Raw genomic sequence first — 17,175 nt, forward strand, 5'->3', positions numbered from 1 at the left:
ACCCAGGAGTTGAACCTGGGTTTTGTGCATTATAGGTGGATTCTTTACCACTGAGACACCAGGGAGGCCCCAAAATATTCTGCATGATACCTAATGATAAATAATTGTCATTCATTTCTCTAAGCCCATATAACATGCAATTCCAAGAGTGAACCATATGTAAACTATGGACTTTGGGTTAATTATGATGTGTCAGTCTAGGTTTATAAATTGTACCAAATACACCATTTGTGTTGGGGATGGTGATAATGAGAGAGGCCATGCATATGTGAGGGTAGGGGTACATGGAAATCTCTGGATGTCCCTTCAGTTTTGCTCTGAATCTTAAACTGCTCTAACACAATAATGTCTTAATAAAATAAAATTAAATCAAAGGGCTATAGTATTATTGTATTTATTCTGCCATGTCTCTTTTTTGTTATTTTTAGACTACCTGGAAAGACTTTAGTTTCTGTGAATATATAGGCCAGTAATTTTGAAAGAGGTTTGAAATCAAGTGGAATACAATATAATATGAAAAGCTTTGAAACAGTGACCTATATAGTAACTGAGAATACATTTTGAAGTGACTAAATATATTTCCTAAAGTATTCCTTCCCTAGTTAAAACTGCATTTTTTTTATTACTTTAAGAGCTCAGAAGTGCAAATTAGTACTTGTTGAAATTGTCTCTAAAATAATTGTTACATTTTAAAATATTAGGCACATAGAAATTGCTGGAGTAAAGGCAAGAAAGATGTGATTTAAAAGAAAAGTGAAATATATGTTTCCTAATATGGGGACAATATTATAAATCCTTTACAGAAAGTATTTGGCTGAACTGTTCCCATAAATTTGAATAAATGTTTGCAACACAGTAGATGGAGTTATTATTCATTAGTGACATCTCCTGGTTGAGCAGTTTTCACTAAGCTAAGGATAATTACAAACTAATTTTCTTTTGTCAGATTTTAAACAGTTAAGTTAGTCTAGCAGTTATGTCTGACTTCTTGTGACCACATGGATTACCCGGCTCCTCTGTCCATGGAATTGTCCAGGCAAGCTCACGAAAGTGGTTGCTATTTCCTATTCCAGGAGATCTTCCCAACCCAGGGGTTGAATCCAGGTTTCCTGCATTACAGACAGACTCTTTACTGTCTGAGCCATCAGAGAAGTTCTAGAGGACTGTGTCACAATTAGAATCCATGCCATGCATTATGCCATAGATATGGAAGAAAGCATCATATTTCTAGCAATGAGGCAGAGATGAAATGACCAGTATATACTACTGGTCTCATTAACAACAGGCCTATGATAACCTTTGCAGAAAACGTATGCTACACGTAAGTGAGTCTCTATGTGCTCACATTTGAGTGTCCCTCTCGTAGAACATTCAAATAACCCAATACTTCAGAGTTACTCCTCGCAATCTCTTGATGCTCCTCAACTCAGATCATACACAAGAGTTTGATGCTTTGTGTGCTATCAGTGAATGACTTGAATTCCTAGTAATAAGGCATGTGAACCCTGTATCAACACTAGTTCCTCAGCTCAAACTTATAAACCAATCACATTGGGTTTTAACTTTTAAGAAAGGCCATATTGAAGAGGTAAGAGTTCTGAATTAGGAATATGAGAATACACATATTGGGAACCTGAAACTTCTGAATAGTATGTGTTCTAAAGGACTCTGAGATATTTTGCTTTCAATAGACATATACTAGGCCTCCTGCCAATGCAGGAGATGTAAGAGACATGCATTCGATTTCTAGGTCAGGAAGATATCCTGCAGGAGGGCATGGCAACCCGCTCCAGTAGTCTTGCCTAAAGAATCCCATGGACAGATGAACCTGGTGGGCTACAGCCCATGGGTCACAAAGAGTTGGACACAACTGATGCGAATTAGCACACAGCATACACAGACAACTGAATGTAAAAATAGAATGGGAAAGACTAGAGATCTCTTCAAGAAAATTAGAGATACCAAGGGAATATTTCATGTAAAGATGGGCACAATAAAGGACAGAAATGGTAGGGACCTAACAGAAGGAGAAGATATTAAGAAGAGGTGGCAAGAATACACAGAAGAAATGTACAAAAAAGAGCTTCACGACCCAGATAAGCATCATGGTGTGATCACTCACCTAGAGCCAGACATCCTGGAATGTGAAGTCAAGTGGACCTTAGGAAGCATCACTACAAACAAAGCTAGTGGAGGTGATGGAATTCCAGTTGAGCTATTTCAAGTCCTGAAAGACGATGCTGAGAAAGTGCTGCACTCAGTATGCCAGCAAATTTGGTAAACTCAGCAGTGGCCACAGGACTGGAAAAGGTCAGTTTTCATTCCAATTCCAAAGAAAAGCAATGTTAAAGAATGTTCAAACTACCACACAATTACACTCATCTCACACACTAGTAAAGTAATGCTTAAAATTCTCCAAGCAAGGCTTCAGCAACATGAACTGTGAACTTCCAGATGTTCAAGCTGGTTTTGGAAATGCCACAGGAACCAGAGATCAAATTGCCAACATCCGCTGGATCATGGAAAAAGCAAGAGAGTTCCAGAAAAACATCTATTTCTGCTTTCTTGACTATGCCAAAGCCTTTAACTGTGTGGATCCCAATAAACTGTGGAAAATTCTGAAAGAAATGGAAATACCAAACCACCTGACCTGCCTCTAGAGAAATTATATGCAGGTCAGGAAGCAACAGTCAGAACTGGACATGGAATAACAGACTGGTTCCAAATGGGAAAGGGAGTACATCAAGGCTGTATATTGTTACCTTGCTTATTTAACTTATATGCGGAGGACATCATGAGAAATGCTGGGCAGGAAGAAGCACAAGCTGGAATCAAGATTGCTGGGAGAAATATCAATAACCTCAGATATGCAGATGACACCACCCTTATGGCAAAAAGTGAAGAATTAAAGAGCCTCTTGATGACAGCGAAAGAGGAGAGTGAAAAAGTTGGCTTAAAGCTCAACATTGAGAAAACTAAGATCATGGCATCTGGTCCCATGACTTCATGGCAAATAGATGGGGAAACAGTGGAAACAGTGGCTGACTTTGTTTTTTGGGGCTCCAAAATCACTGCAGATGGTGACTGCAGCCATGAAATTAAAAGATGCTTACTCCTTGGAAGGAAAGTAATGACCAACCTAGATAGCATATTGAAAAGCAGAGATTTTACTTTGCCAACAAAGGTCCATCTAGTCAAGGCTATGGTTTTTCCTGTGGTCATGTATGGATATGAGAGTTGGACTGTGAAGAAGGCTGAGCCCTGAAGAATTGATGCTTTTGAACTATGGTGTTGGAAAAGACTCTTGAGATTCCTTTGGACTACAAGAGATCCAATCAGTACATCCTAAAGGACATCAATCCTGGGTGTTCATCGGAAGGACTGATGTTGAAGCTGAAACTCCAATACTTTGGCCTCGTGATGCGAATAGCTGACTCATTGGAAAAGACCCTGATGCTGGGACAGATTGAGGGTAGGCAGAGAAGGGGATGACAGAGGATGAGATGGTTGGATGAAATCACTGACTCAATGGACATGGGTTTTGGTGGACTCTAGGAGTTGGTGATGGACAACAAGGCCTGGCGTGCTTCTGTTTATGGGGTTGCAAAGAATTGGACGTGACTGAGCGACTGAACTGAACTGAACTGAACGCACAGACACGTATATAATCAAGATCCCAAACTAGTTCAAATCTCTTTCTCTTAACTGTGCTCCCAGGACATCTTCTTACTATTCCTGTCTCAACTGTGGCTGCTCCTCATTACTCTGACTTTAAAGGGCTCAGTCTTAACCTTTCATTTTATGGAGTGTATAATCTATGTGTAGGTCATCATTTCCACACTGATAATAAATTAACAATATTTTTATTCAGTTTCAAATTTTCTCCTGGATGCCAAAATCATCTCTCTTGTCCTTTCTCCCTGGATGAAGGCCAGTAAATCTTAACACTTCCTGCCTATTTTTTATGGCACTTGATGAAATCATTTTATCAATGATTAAGCAATGATTTTACATTTAATACATACGTACTTATTTGAGTATACACTTTTGTCTCTCACTCCCCAAAATGTAAGCATCATGAGGGTGGGTGTTTTGTCTCTTTTGCTTACTGCTATATTCCCAGCATGAATAGTAATGTTTGGTACATATCAGGTATGCAGTACATCATTGTTACATGAATGATCTATAAGTTTTAGGAAAAAGTTCATAGCAAATTACATCATCACCTAAAGTCTTGCTAAGATGATTTTAGCAAGAATAAGAATAAGTCTTATGCCATTTACTTTTAGGTTCTGAAAAACCTTTATTACCCTCTGAGATTACACGTTTCCTTTTATTTTTCTCCTTTTAATATTCTCTTTTTAATGTAAACACTTTAATACAATTGAAATTATGTTGTGTATAAAATAAAATATGAAAAAATTCTTAATTTACTCAAACATCTGTCACAATTCTAGAACAATAAACTTCATATTGATTTATAAAACTGCCTTGTTTTACATATATTTTAGGTAAATTTTACCATTTCTTTCCTTTATATTCTGATATGTTTTCCATAATCTATGGTTTCAATGTACAATATTGAATTTATGATGCATATTATTATTATTACTATTCTTTTAAGTATTATTTTATTACTTGAAATCACTAATAATTTATATTTTAATATTAACTGTACGTTAAACACAAAGCTAAGGTCTTCAAATGGATTATAATCCTAAATTATTATTTGAACCTCTATGAAGACCATATACGTCTTAATCAACTGAAGTAACAGTGGTTCAGAGAATGTAACTAAAATTGTTCAAATCTCATAAGAGACTGATATTCCACTAGAGTCTCTATTTCAGAAGGCCATGATCTAAAAAAACAAAAATCTAGTAGTTCAATTTCTCTCAATATTTTGCCTCTTCAAAAACTATATTTGCTCCTCATCCTCCATTATGTCCTCATGAGTTGGATTCTTGAGTGATATGAAGAAATTTGTAATGAACTGTTACTTTCTATGGGCTTCCTGGTGGCTCAGATGGTAAAGAATACACCTGGAATGCAGGAGACCTGAGTTTGATTCCTGGGAGGTGATGATATCCTTGAAATGGAAATGGAAATGGCAACCCACTTCAGTATTCTTGCCTGGGGAATTCTATGGATAGGGGAGACTTGTAGGCAACAGTCCATGGTTATGTATAGCTTTTTATGATATAAAGATTAAAAAGTTTTTCATGTGTTTTTTTCTTTGTTTCTCTTCAGGACCCAATCACAGACACACCTAAGAAAGTATATCGTCAAGCATTCATAAAGTGAATTGCAAGGTAAAATTTTCCATGTAATATGTTATATTAAAAAGTTATAGAAATATAAAAATTGTTTCTGTTAAAGATCTTTATAGCTATTCTTAGATAGTTAGAGGTTTGACAGAACAATTTCTTTTGTGTTTTAAAATTCACTCTTTAAAAATATACCATTATTTTCTCTAATAAAATTTGAACTCATTCTCATGGCACATTTTTCAAATGTTATAGAACCAGTAAAGGTACCTTGATATTAGACTGACTTTCATAAGTGTTTCTAAAAATAGTTTTAAGAGAAAGCTCAAGGAAGAGATGGATAATGTAAAATAGATAAAAACTTAACATTCAAATAACTCAATGAGTGTTATATGACTACATTTCAATATTAAAAAAACTATTCATAAAATGCAATTTTATGTATGTGTGAGCTTGGAATACATCAATAAATCAGATTATGCATTTTTATTAATCATTTGAACTTGTTGCTAAATGTAGATCTCTTTCCTAATGAGCACTGAATTTGTTTGTGTTTTATAATGTCTTTCAACATCTGACTCTAGAAGTATAACTGTTCCTCGCTATTAATCATAATTTATCTGTGTAAATCTGTTTTATAGATCAGGTTTGTTAAAACAATGATGCTTATATTTAAATAATGCATATAATAGGTATAGATACTGAAAATTTAATAAATAGTAGATAAAAATAATAGTATACCCTCTATTATTTTGGTAACTAATGAGAGCTGATATAAAATTGACGCATTATAAGAAACATCTTGAATACCTGAATTTCTTGTGAAAAGATGAAATATAAGGATATAAGCCATGAGATCAGAAGTTCTGTTTTCATTTATTTTCTGTAAAATATACTTTGCCGCACATATTCTATATAATTGTCTGGCTTTTATGGGAAGTATGCAAACATCTTATTAAATCCTGCTCATTTATAGCAACAAAAATAATGAAAAATGCCAGCATATCAAAACGACCAACATTTTCAAAGTCGAATTCTGTTGTTTTATATAATGTGCTTCTCATTATTTTAGAAAAACACCTCTATGTATGGATGTTTTGTGGTACTCTTTTAAATGTAAAAACAAACAAACTCTAAACCATTGTATCCCATCCAATTAAAAAAAAAAAGATATGAGGTAATACAGTTACCAAGTGTTGATCTCCGTGCCTCATCCCTACCACCTGTATCTGTCCTGAGTCCTCCACTTGGGACACCATGAACTTGACCATGTCGGAAAACCCTATCAAGAATGAGTTTGTTTTTTTTTTTAATCATATAGATTCAAAATTTATTTGCTCTGGAGACCAGTTTTGTTTGAAAATGCTTTATGGGATTCAGAAACACATAGGAGTCAAACAAAAAAAAAATTTGTGTTATGAAAGTTTTTGTGCCAAACATATAATAGCTTAATCATCGTAATAATAAATAACTTACTTTCTTACAAATAAACAAGACTTTACCTATCATCATGAGTATATTTCATTGTTACAGAAAAATAATGTAGGTTTGTGTATGTGGAAATTTATATCCCTTTTCATTCTGTACGATGTAAATGAAACACAAATAACTTTGAAAATTGAAACACTAGTGTATAATTTATTATGTTATTTATTATATTTATGTTTTACAGTGTCATCCTTAAGATTGTAGGTAATTCGAACAGAATTATATTTGCACTGAATCATTTGTTCTGCCTGTGAGAACTAAGATTCATGGCATATCTTCAGAAAGGGTTATATTAGAACAAGCATGGCATCATACATTTTATTGTCTTATAAGGTAAAGCTTAATTAGATTTTTAATGTTAGCCTAAGTTTCCATGGCTTTAGGTCATATTTAAACAGAGGTATATGGAAAATAAACAGAATATGATACTGTTTGTAAGTGAATTTAAGTATAAATTTAACTATAAGTGTATCTGTTAAATTCAAAAATTAATGCAGCTTGTTTAAAAAGGAGAAAAGAAAGCTAAAAAAGATTTTATACTGTTTGTGAGTTAAAGTTTAACCATATATTTATGTTGATTTTATGTGAAATCTCACTTAAACTTTGACCCTTGAAAGTCATCTTCAACTGCATTGTAAAATAATGACATTTGAGGATTTAACTATAAAGATAATACAGTATTTAATAAATTAAGACAGGTATAAGATAAATATCCTTGAACAAGGAAGTTTTTGCCACTAAATTGATTAGTATGTTTGCAATTTTACTCTCAATCTACATCATAAAAAAATAAAATCTCCAGTTTATAAACAACAGTGTCCTACATAAAGGGCTTGCATTTCAGAAGATTAATACCTCAGTCCTCTTCTGTAATATCACGAGAAATCTTTCCTCAAAATTTTCTTAGAAAGGCAATTTTCAGAAAGGCACATGTTCACTTCTAATTTGTGATTAAATTGTCTCTAATAGACAAATCAATCAAATTCAAAACCAATAGAATTAAAAATAAACCTGTTGAATGTTTAATGGAATAGAACCAAAAACTCCATTTCTATGTTATAAAATATTGATAGTTGTTCCATAATTTAAAAAAAAATTTCAACTTTGACAGACTATTGAATAATAAAATTTTCTATATTTAAATGAAGTTCATGTGAGTATATAGTTTATACATATTGACACTCGAAGCTTATCTCATGTCATTTTCAATAGATTATTCTTGTCTTTTACAAAAATTGCATAATGCATCTTTACTTAAGTTACTTAATATTTATTCGTTGCTTTTATCATCTCAAAAATGTGAGTACTACAGAGTCCTATTCTATAAATTTCTATAAATATTACTTCATACAGTTTATATAATGTTTGTTATACTTAATTGTAGTTTCAGATTTTTCTGTTTGTTTTCATGTACTTTCTTTTTTTATTATTTTTTTTATTTTTTTAATTTTTATTTTTACTTCATTTTACTTTACAATACTGTATTGGTTTTGCCAAACATTGACATGAACCTACCACAGGTGTACATGCGTTATTAGTATTCCTTACATAAAGAAACCAAATAAATTGTATAACTCTCTGATATAAACACACAACAGACAGTATACTTTTATAGTTATTAATATGACTATATCTTACAAATTGCTAATATTGAATGTCCCATTGATTGGTGTTTATAAATGTATTTACTCCTTAAAGCTTTGCTATGACATAGGTATGATTACTATAATCCTTGAGAGGAAAACTGTAGATAAAATAGAAATGACATGATTTTATAAGACTTTAGACAGTAATTTTAAAAGTATAAAATAATGTAATGTAAAAAGTAATTATATAAAATTACAAAAAAGTAATTGAGTTCAAAGTTTGGTCACATGTTTAAGTACAGAGGAGTGAAACTTACATTCAAATGATGCCAAACAATCAGCAGGGGGCCTCTATCTATAGAATGTCTTCTGGGATTGGTGCTTGTCTGGATTTGGTTAAACTGGTAAAAACTCTGGCTTCTAGTTGCAGTCATTAGGTTGTGTGGAGGTAATTCTGAAAATTAGGGATTACCCTACTAAAGAGAAAAGGGGCTCTCAATCTTTTCATTGCTTGTGCTGCCATTTGCTTGAATATTAGAGCCTATGGCAAGGAGAAGGTGCGCTTATTTCTCTAGGTTGAATGTTTTTCTCTTGTCATGTAGGCATGGCAGATTTATGAGCACTGTCTATCCTCTGGAGGATGGAAGCAACCTGACAGTTCATAAGAAGAATATCATTATGTACTCTCAAGGTTCTTTCACATTTGTTGATGAACAGCATTATCCATGTAGCTTAAAGTCAAACATTTATCCCTTTCCACTTACTCAACAATGTCATCTACTTGACACATCTCACTGAAGAAATATCCTTCAACCAGGATGCATTAAATCCATCTCTTCACTATTTAAATCTCACCAAATCTTCAACTTCATAAGAAAAAGAAAAAAAACCTTCTAAGATATATTATTTAATTCAATGATCACACAATTTACATTAATCAGAGAGAAAGCATTTTGTGTATATAAACAAAGAATTATATTTTCTTGGGAGATAATAAAATGTCATATAATCATCATTGCTTTGATACTGAGTGAATTAATTACATATTTAAAAAAATGAATGAATCTTTTGAAGTATACTGTCTTCTTTAAGTTAACTGCAATTATTCTCAAACATTTCCTTGTTTCTAAATACTGTATCACTTTTCATTTTAATTCAATTTTCCCTTTTGCTATTATCTACCAATCTCTACTATTATTAAGTAATAATAGCTAAAAGCCATGTCTTAAACTACTAAAACTTTCCTTTTCCCCCAGAATGTCTTTGCTTCATCTCACAGAATGCCAATTCTGTCTTACCAATTCTATCTTCACAATAGTTAACTAGCTGTATTGAGGAGTGTATCTATAACTTACTTGCATTTATATTCTACCTTTCATCTTCAATTGAAATTCCCTCCCCTCTGGGTAAAGCACATTACTTGGCATGTGATAGATTAGTCAATATTAGCGCGTGTGTGTGCCTACAATGGGATTGGAGGATGTAATTGACCATTCTGGAGGAGATCAGCCCTGGGATTTCTTTGGAAGGAATGATGCTGAAACAGAAACTCCAGTACTTTGGCCACCTCATGCGAAGAGCTGACGCATTGGAAAAGACTCTGATGCTGGGAGGGATAGGGGACAGGAGGAGAAGGGGACGACAGAAGATGAGATGGCTGGATGGCATCACTGACTCAATGGCTGTGAGTCTGAGTGAACTCCGGGAGCTGGCGATGGACAGGGAGGCCTGGTGTCCTGCGATTCATGGGGTCGCAAAGAGTTGGACACGACTGAGCGACTGAACTGAACTGAAGCCTTGACAACTTTCATAAACTTTAAATGATACTAATCAGGCTATTACCCTATTGAATTCTGAGATCTCTATGATGAGAAGGGCAGTGCTACACAATTTCAAGACCCTTGACACTTTACAGCATCTCAGGGAGATATCTGTGCTGTAATTCAAACTAAATGCTGTATTTTTGTACCTGATAAATTCTTTAATGTAACACATTTGAACCAGATGAAAAATCAGATTTCTGCTCTAAGTGACCCATTCCCTAGTCTTGACAATCTTAAAAAAAAAAAAAATGGTATGGGAGGCTCATGGTTAACATATTTACTTTTAATTCCACTAATGGTATTATACCATTTGTTTTTTGCTTGTTTCACAAGATTATTATTTCTTGTATTACCAAGCATATGACTGAGCTTTTAACAGAAATGATAACTAGACTTGAAGCAGTTGATTAAATGTATACTTCGATATGTAATCAATGATTGTAATAGTGTAACTCTAGAAGGCAATGGCAACCCACTCCAGTACTCTTGCCTGGGAAATCCCACGGATGGAGGAGCCTGGTGGGCTGCAGTCCATGGGGTCGCTGAGAGTCAGACATGACGGAGCATCTTCATTTTCACTTTTCACTTTCATGCACTGGAGAAGGAAACGGTAACCCAGTCCAGTGTTCTTGCCTGGAGAATCCCAGGAACAGGGGAGCCTCGTGGGCTTCCTTCTATGGGGTTGCACAGAATTAGACATTACTGAAGCGAATTAGCTGGAGAAGGCAATGGCAACCCACTCCATACTCTTGCCTGGAAAATCCCATGGATGGAGGAGCCTGGTTGGCTGCAGTCCATGGGGTCATGAAGTTGGGCACGACTGAGTGACTTCACTTTCACTTTTCACTTTCTTGCATTGGAGAAGGAAATGGCAGCTCACTCCAGTGTTCTTGCCTGGAGAATCCCAGGGACGGTGGAGCCTGGTGGGCTGCCGTCTATAGGGTCACACAGAGTCAGACACAACTGAAGCTACTTAGAAGCAGCAGCAGAAGTGACTTAGCAGCAGCAGCAAGGGACAAATGGTGAAGAGCTGGTTTAATAGAGCATGGCTTCTAAAATACACAAAGTATGAGAGGACAGAGGTTTGTTGAGAGATGATGGAGGAACATCTGACTAAACTCGTTAACATGAACTAGCTTATTATATTAGCCAGTTCTTAGGCTGGATGGTTTTAAAGGCATTAACTGAGAAGAGATGAATTGTGACTGACATTACTCTGGTAGATTAGAGGAAGGGGAGAAAACCAGAAGGACGTGTGGCAGGGGGCACTAAGCTGAGCACAAGAAGCATAGCTGAATATGTGGTAGCTGGTTAACTTATCATATAACATTTCCTTAATTAAAAAAAAAAAAAGAAAAATTCCCCAATACTGGATACTTTATGTGTGTAAATTATTAGATGCCCAGTCCAACCCATTTACTAAGTGATTGGGATACACAACCACATTTATTATTTAGCAAACGTAGTTGTCTCCATTTTATGATGAGGACACTAAACCTAGATTGATTGTGGGTCCTTCTGGCACCAATCCTTTGCTTTTAACCATCAGGAATGGATATAGTTATATTCAGTGAGATATGTACCATGCTTGAGGCTCACTGGTATTTAGAATTATTAGTTTCTTTCCAACTGTGGATTTATGGTTTCACTTCCTGCTTCCCTTTAAGTAAAGTACTAGAACCCCTATTTCAAATCCCTTCACAACATGTGCAAATTTTTGTTTCTTTTTGCTTTCTCTTTGCCTAGTTTGCATACTTCTCATCAAATTCTCAATAGATCTATAACAATAAAGGGTTTTAAGTAAATTAAAAAAAAAACAAAGGGATAGAAAAAAATTGTACTGAAATATGGATCAGTTAGAAAACACAGCTGCATTTATAAGTGGTTTCCTAATTACAGTATGCAATAATTGGTGCTCACAAATAATGAATAGTCACCTGAATACAGTTTGCAAAACCTGAGAAAGAATTTTTATGAGGTAAATTTACAAAAAAATAATAATAATATAACCTCTGTATACATCTTCTCATTTAATTGCTATGTCTTTAATTTGATATTCTATAAAATTAACTCATGACCAAGTCATGTAGTAAGCAACTGTAATTTGGCTCTACCACATTTTGTATTTAATACCACTTTTACACATCTATATATATTTTACAAAATTTCATATACTGCTGCTCTATCTTTCTCAAATGTTGATGGTCATTCTCTGGTTCACCATCAGCCACTCCATCATTCCTTAAAACAACAACTATTACAACATCTAGATTTTATTGTGCCCTTTTTTTCTTAGGGTCTTGTCTGTGAATCAAAAATAGTGATTAGTCCCTTCCGAAATTTGATTCCATACTTCAATTAAAACTCAGAGCCAAGGAATGATTCCAATATCAAAGATTTCTGTTCTACAACAGACTCTATAGGTTTTTATTGTGTTTTATGTGTAAAGTGTTTTTAATGTGTGGTATGGTGTGTTTAAACAAGGGTCTGTGACTCATCTTAAGTCATGTTATTTAATCCCTGAGTAATTTTGTATGATTATAGTATCAGGTACCAGGCAGAGGGCTGCAATGTAGACTTTATATGGCTGAGTGTTTTTCATAATCAGATGAGGTAGGTATTAATACCCCCATTTCTTCAGAGTAAAACTTAGTAAACAACTCAATCTAAATCAAGTGGGCAGTCACACTTAGGTTTTCTGGCTATAATTTTAGAATTTTCTCTTATATCCCAACAGGCTTTTTTGACATCTGTTCTTTTTAACTTCCTATTGTTGTGATTTCTGTTTTACCTCAGAGAAATAAATTGCTTTTGGTCACATTTGTTTTGAGATTTAAATCCAGATTTTAAATCCCCATATATTTATGGGGATATAAAAATGTTTTAGAATCTCTTTTGATATAACAGCACTTGTTTTAAACTAGAATATACTACAACATAATGTCAACTATTTAAACATTATTGGAGAAATGGTATATCCAGATTGTTTTTGTAAAAAGGTAAAATAAAGTTTGGACTGATTTTATTGTGAGTGCAGGTTTTATTTATTAAGCCTATGTTGCAAGGACAAGAAAAGCCATTGCAGAGAGCTGAAGACACATCTACTAACAAATGGCCATTTATTCTGATTTAATATAACATTTTGGCACCAGTAAATCACCTGCTATGATACCAAGACAAAACATAAGATTTTTAAGTTTTACAGCTCCATGTCAAACTGATTCTTAGCACAGTTAGACTTTCCGCACCGCCCCCCCCCCCCCCACCCTGCCCCAGGCTTGATTGGGGAAATTATCTTGGTTTTTCATTTATCCCATTGATTTTAAAAATTGGATGCAGACAAGAGGAATTTATAAATAACAAATTTTATTTAATAAAAATATAGCACAGTATGTAAAATCATGACAATTCAAAGAAAGTTTTAAAAATCACAATATGTCAAGAAATATGACATTTGTACCTCTTCATCGTAAGTAAACTTTATTATTTTCATTTTTACCCTCTTTGGAATAAGAAATTCTGTCCTTTCCTTGTGCTTAAATCAATTTCTTAAATTTAAAAACGTGTTAAAAATGGAAATCTTTATCATTGTGGAAGCAGTCAATTTTTTGAATATGTTTTCACTGTTATTTTCCACTATTAAAATGATAAAGCTAGTCCAATATGGGCCTAAGGGTCTTGGGATACTGAATGCAAATGATGTCTAAAGGTCACCTAGCAGAACTCATTGGTTCAGTTCAGTTCAGTCGCTCAGTCGTGTCCAACTCCCTGCGACCCTATGAATCGCAGCACGCCAGGCCTCCATGTTCATCACCATCTCCTGGAGTTCACTCAGACTCATGTCCATCGAGTCCGTGATGCCATCCAGCCATCTCATCCTCTGTCGTCTCCTTCTCCTTCTGCCCCCAATCCCTCCCAGCATCAGAGTCTTTTCCAATGAGTCAGCTCTTCGCATGAGGTGGCCAAAGTACTGGAGCTTCAGCTTTAGCATCATTCCTTCCAAAGAAATTCCAGGGTTGATCTCCTTCAGAATGGACTGGTTGGATCTCCTTGCATTCCAAGGGACTCTCAAGAGTCTTCATAATCATACCCATAACCATATCAGAGATAGTTTTGGGAACAGAAAAATATCTGGTGCACACCTATGTATCATTCAGGCTTCCCTGGTGGCTCAGATGGTAAAGAATGGCTTTATCTGCAATACAGGAGCCCGGGGGGTTCAGTCCCTGGGTGGGGAATATCCCCTGGAGGAGAGCATAACAATCCACTCCAGTTTTCTTGCCTGGAGAATTCCATGGACAGAGGAGCCTGGCAGGCTACAGTTTACAGTTTCCCAAAGAGTCAGACAGGACTGAGTGACTAACATTCACTTTCGCTTTATGTATCATGGCTTGGACTGACAGTTTGATTCTGAAAATATTAGTTTAGATCATGCAAAGCAGAATTTGAAATGCAAGATTCAGCACCCATCAAGAGAGGTTGTTATTCAATTATATGTTGCTTGCATGCATGCTAGGTCGCTTTAGTTGGTCAGACTCTTTGGGATCCTATGGACTATAGCCTGCCAGGTGCCTCATCCAGGGGATTCTCCAGGTGAGAATACTGGAGTGGGTTGCCATGCCCTCCCCAAGGGATCTTCCCAACCCAGGGATCAAATCAGCAACCAGCTTCTCTTATATCTCCTGCATTGGCAGGCAGGTTCTTTATGTCTAGCAACACCTGGGAAGGATGTTGCTTATCATTTATGATAAATTATATTTACCTGCTTTTTTCAATCATATGTTGAAGACGGCTTTTTTGAGATATTTAAATTGAGTAAAATTCCTACATGCTGTATAATGCTCAATATTTCAACCATTTACCATACATTTTCAATTAATTAACACAAAATTCTTTAGCTGAGAGTCCAGAGGTCCAAGCTTTGCTGACAGCTCTTGTTTTTGACCTCTGTTAGCTGTATGATCTTGACTGATTAATGTACTCTTTCTGGGCCTTAGGATTGTTATTAAGTAATTAGAAGTAGGAGTGGGTTTGTGGTTCCAAAGACCCAGTTCTTGAATTGAGGCTTCTCTGGTACAGTTTCATTGGTTCAGGTTACAGTGAGAAGCATGATGACTGAGTTTACTGTAATGATATATTTATTTCACTTAGAGTTCTGATTTATTTATGTATTAACATTAAATGGTAGCTTCATAAAAAGAATATCTTAATCAAGTTCAGTTTTTGAACTCAGAATTCTGTTTAAAACAACAAAAATGTAGAAATATAGGTGGAGACAAAAATATTTCTATCTAGACAGGGTGTTAGATGGCACAGAATGACAGCATTTTATTAATTATAATAATGCTATCATTCTTTTCATTCTGTAAGAAAATATATTTTTTAAAGCTTCCTACTATCTAGAAAGACTTTTTTTTAAATTTGTGATTAGTGATAAAAGAGTTCATCAAAATATGTAGACAAAACATAAATGCCAAAATGTTCATAATTGTTACATCTGGATGATGTATACAATGTAATTGTCCTCCAGTATTCCTTTGTATACCTTTATTGTGAACTGAAACAGGAACTAAATTTACTAGGCAACTTGCAGTTAGGGATTGCACTGAGACAAAGTTCTAGTATATAGTTCTGTGTATGTGCACACATGTTATTCTGTGTTTAGTCACTCACTCTTGTCCGACTCTTTGTGACCCCATGGACTGTAGTGTGCCAGGTTCCTCTGTCCATGGGATTCTTCAGGAAGAAATATGGGAGTGGGCTGCCATGTCTTCCTCCAAGGGATCTCCCCCTCCAAGGGATCTCCCCAACCCATGGATTAGTCCCGTGTCTCCTGCATTGGCGGGTGGGTTCTTTACCACTAATGCCACCTGGGAAGCCCATATCCTTGACTAAATCTGCAACTTTCGTTTCCTCAGCTTCCTCAGTCTTCTTAACTCATCTTTCAGATATCAGGTTTAGATGACAATTATTTATTGAGAGTTTAAACAGTGCCTCTAAATAAGCATGATTTGTATATTTTTGAAATATGTAAATATGTCTCTGAGGAGCTGGGAGTTATTATTTTTATGGAGATAGTATATCATTTTTGCCATCAAAGCACATGCACATCTTTATTCCTAAACTCTCTCTCAGCCAGCAAGAAAAAGACACGTCACACACTCACACCATGGTCAGAAACTCCACTTTTAGGACAGACATAATGCAGTGATATATGCTTAAATGTGGAATCTGGGCTCAGAGAAACCTGAGACCGGGGGACAAATCTCAGTTCTGGCACTTAATGAGATATTAAGATACAGAAAATTACACCTAAATGTTTATCATCTACAAAAACAAATGAGAAAACAACAAAGGCTGTTTTGAGTAGCTAATAATGCAATCCCTGACACATATAAACATCTCAATAAAGATATATCTATTTGACATTTTTTTTGTTATCATTCAGGGCTCAAATGGTAAAGAGTCTGTCTGTAATGTAGAAGACCAAGGTTTGATCCCTGGGTTGGGAAGATCCTCTGGAGAAGGGAATGGCTACTCACTCCAGTATTTTTGCCTGAAGAATCCCATGCACAGAGAAGCCAGGCATGCTACAGTCCATGGGACTGCAAAGAGTTGGATATGACTGAGCAACGAACACTTTCACTTTCATTACCCAAAGATAGAGTGCATATGTAATAAGCTTGTTTACAGATTTTCAAAAGAAGTATAAATAAAATATTCAGAAAGTCTTCTAATTTGATTGTTATTTATTTATTTTACATAAAAGGAGGAAACATAAAAGGTAAAAAGAAGAAAACCATAATAATTCCTAATCTCACTGATTAACCTTTCTATAATTCCTCTCTCTCAACTTTGTGTTTTTCTATGTCATTAAACTTTTGCAAAATAGTTTCCTATTCTTAAGGTAGTATGTAATAGATCTTTCTATCGTAAACAAGCAGCATGAAATAGCAATAAGCATTTGGAAATCACAAAGTAGTTAATTGAGCCCTTAATAGATTCCATATC

At 35.1% G+C, this 17,175-nt stretch overlaps 1 protein-coding gene across 2 annotated transcripts in view; it reads left to right on the top strand.

The window, feature by feature from the left end:
• CDH18 (cadherin 18) overlaps positions 1-17,175 on the top strand; it is a 1,280,123-nt gene that overhangs the window by 365,110 nt on the left and 897,838 nt on the right. For both annotated transcript variants that reach the window (XM_060400264.1, XM_060400265.1), the window contains one exon: positions 5,251-5,312. The gene's annotated coding sequence lies outside the window, so the exon portion shown is untranslated. The remainder of the gene's footprint in view (positions 1-5,250; positions 5,313-17,175) is intronic.

This window comes from Ovis aries, chromosome 16, assembly GCF_016772045.2.
Source record: "Ovis aries strain OAR_USU_Benz2616 breed Rambouillet chromosome 16, ARS-UI_Ramb_v3.0, whole genome shotgun sequence".
NCBI lineage: Eukaryota > Metazoa > Chordata > Mammalia > Artiodactyla > Bovidae > Ovis > Ovis aries.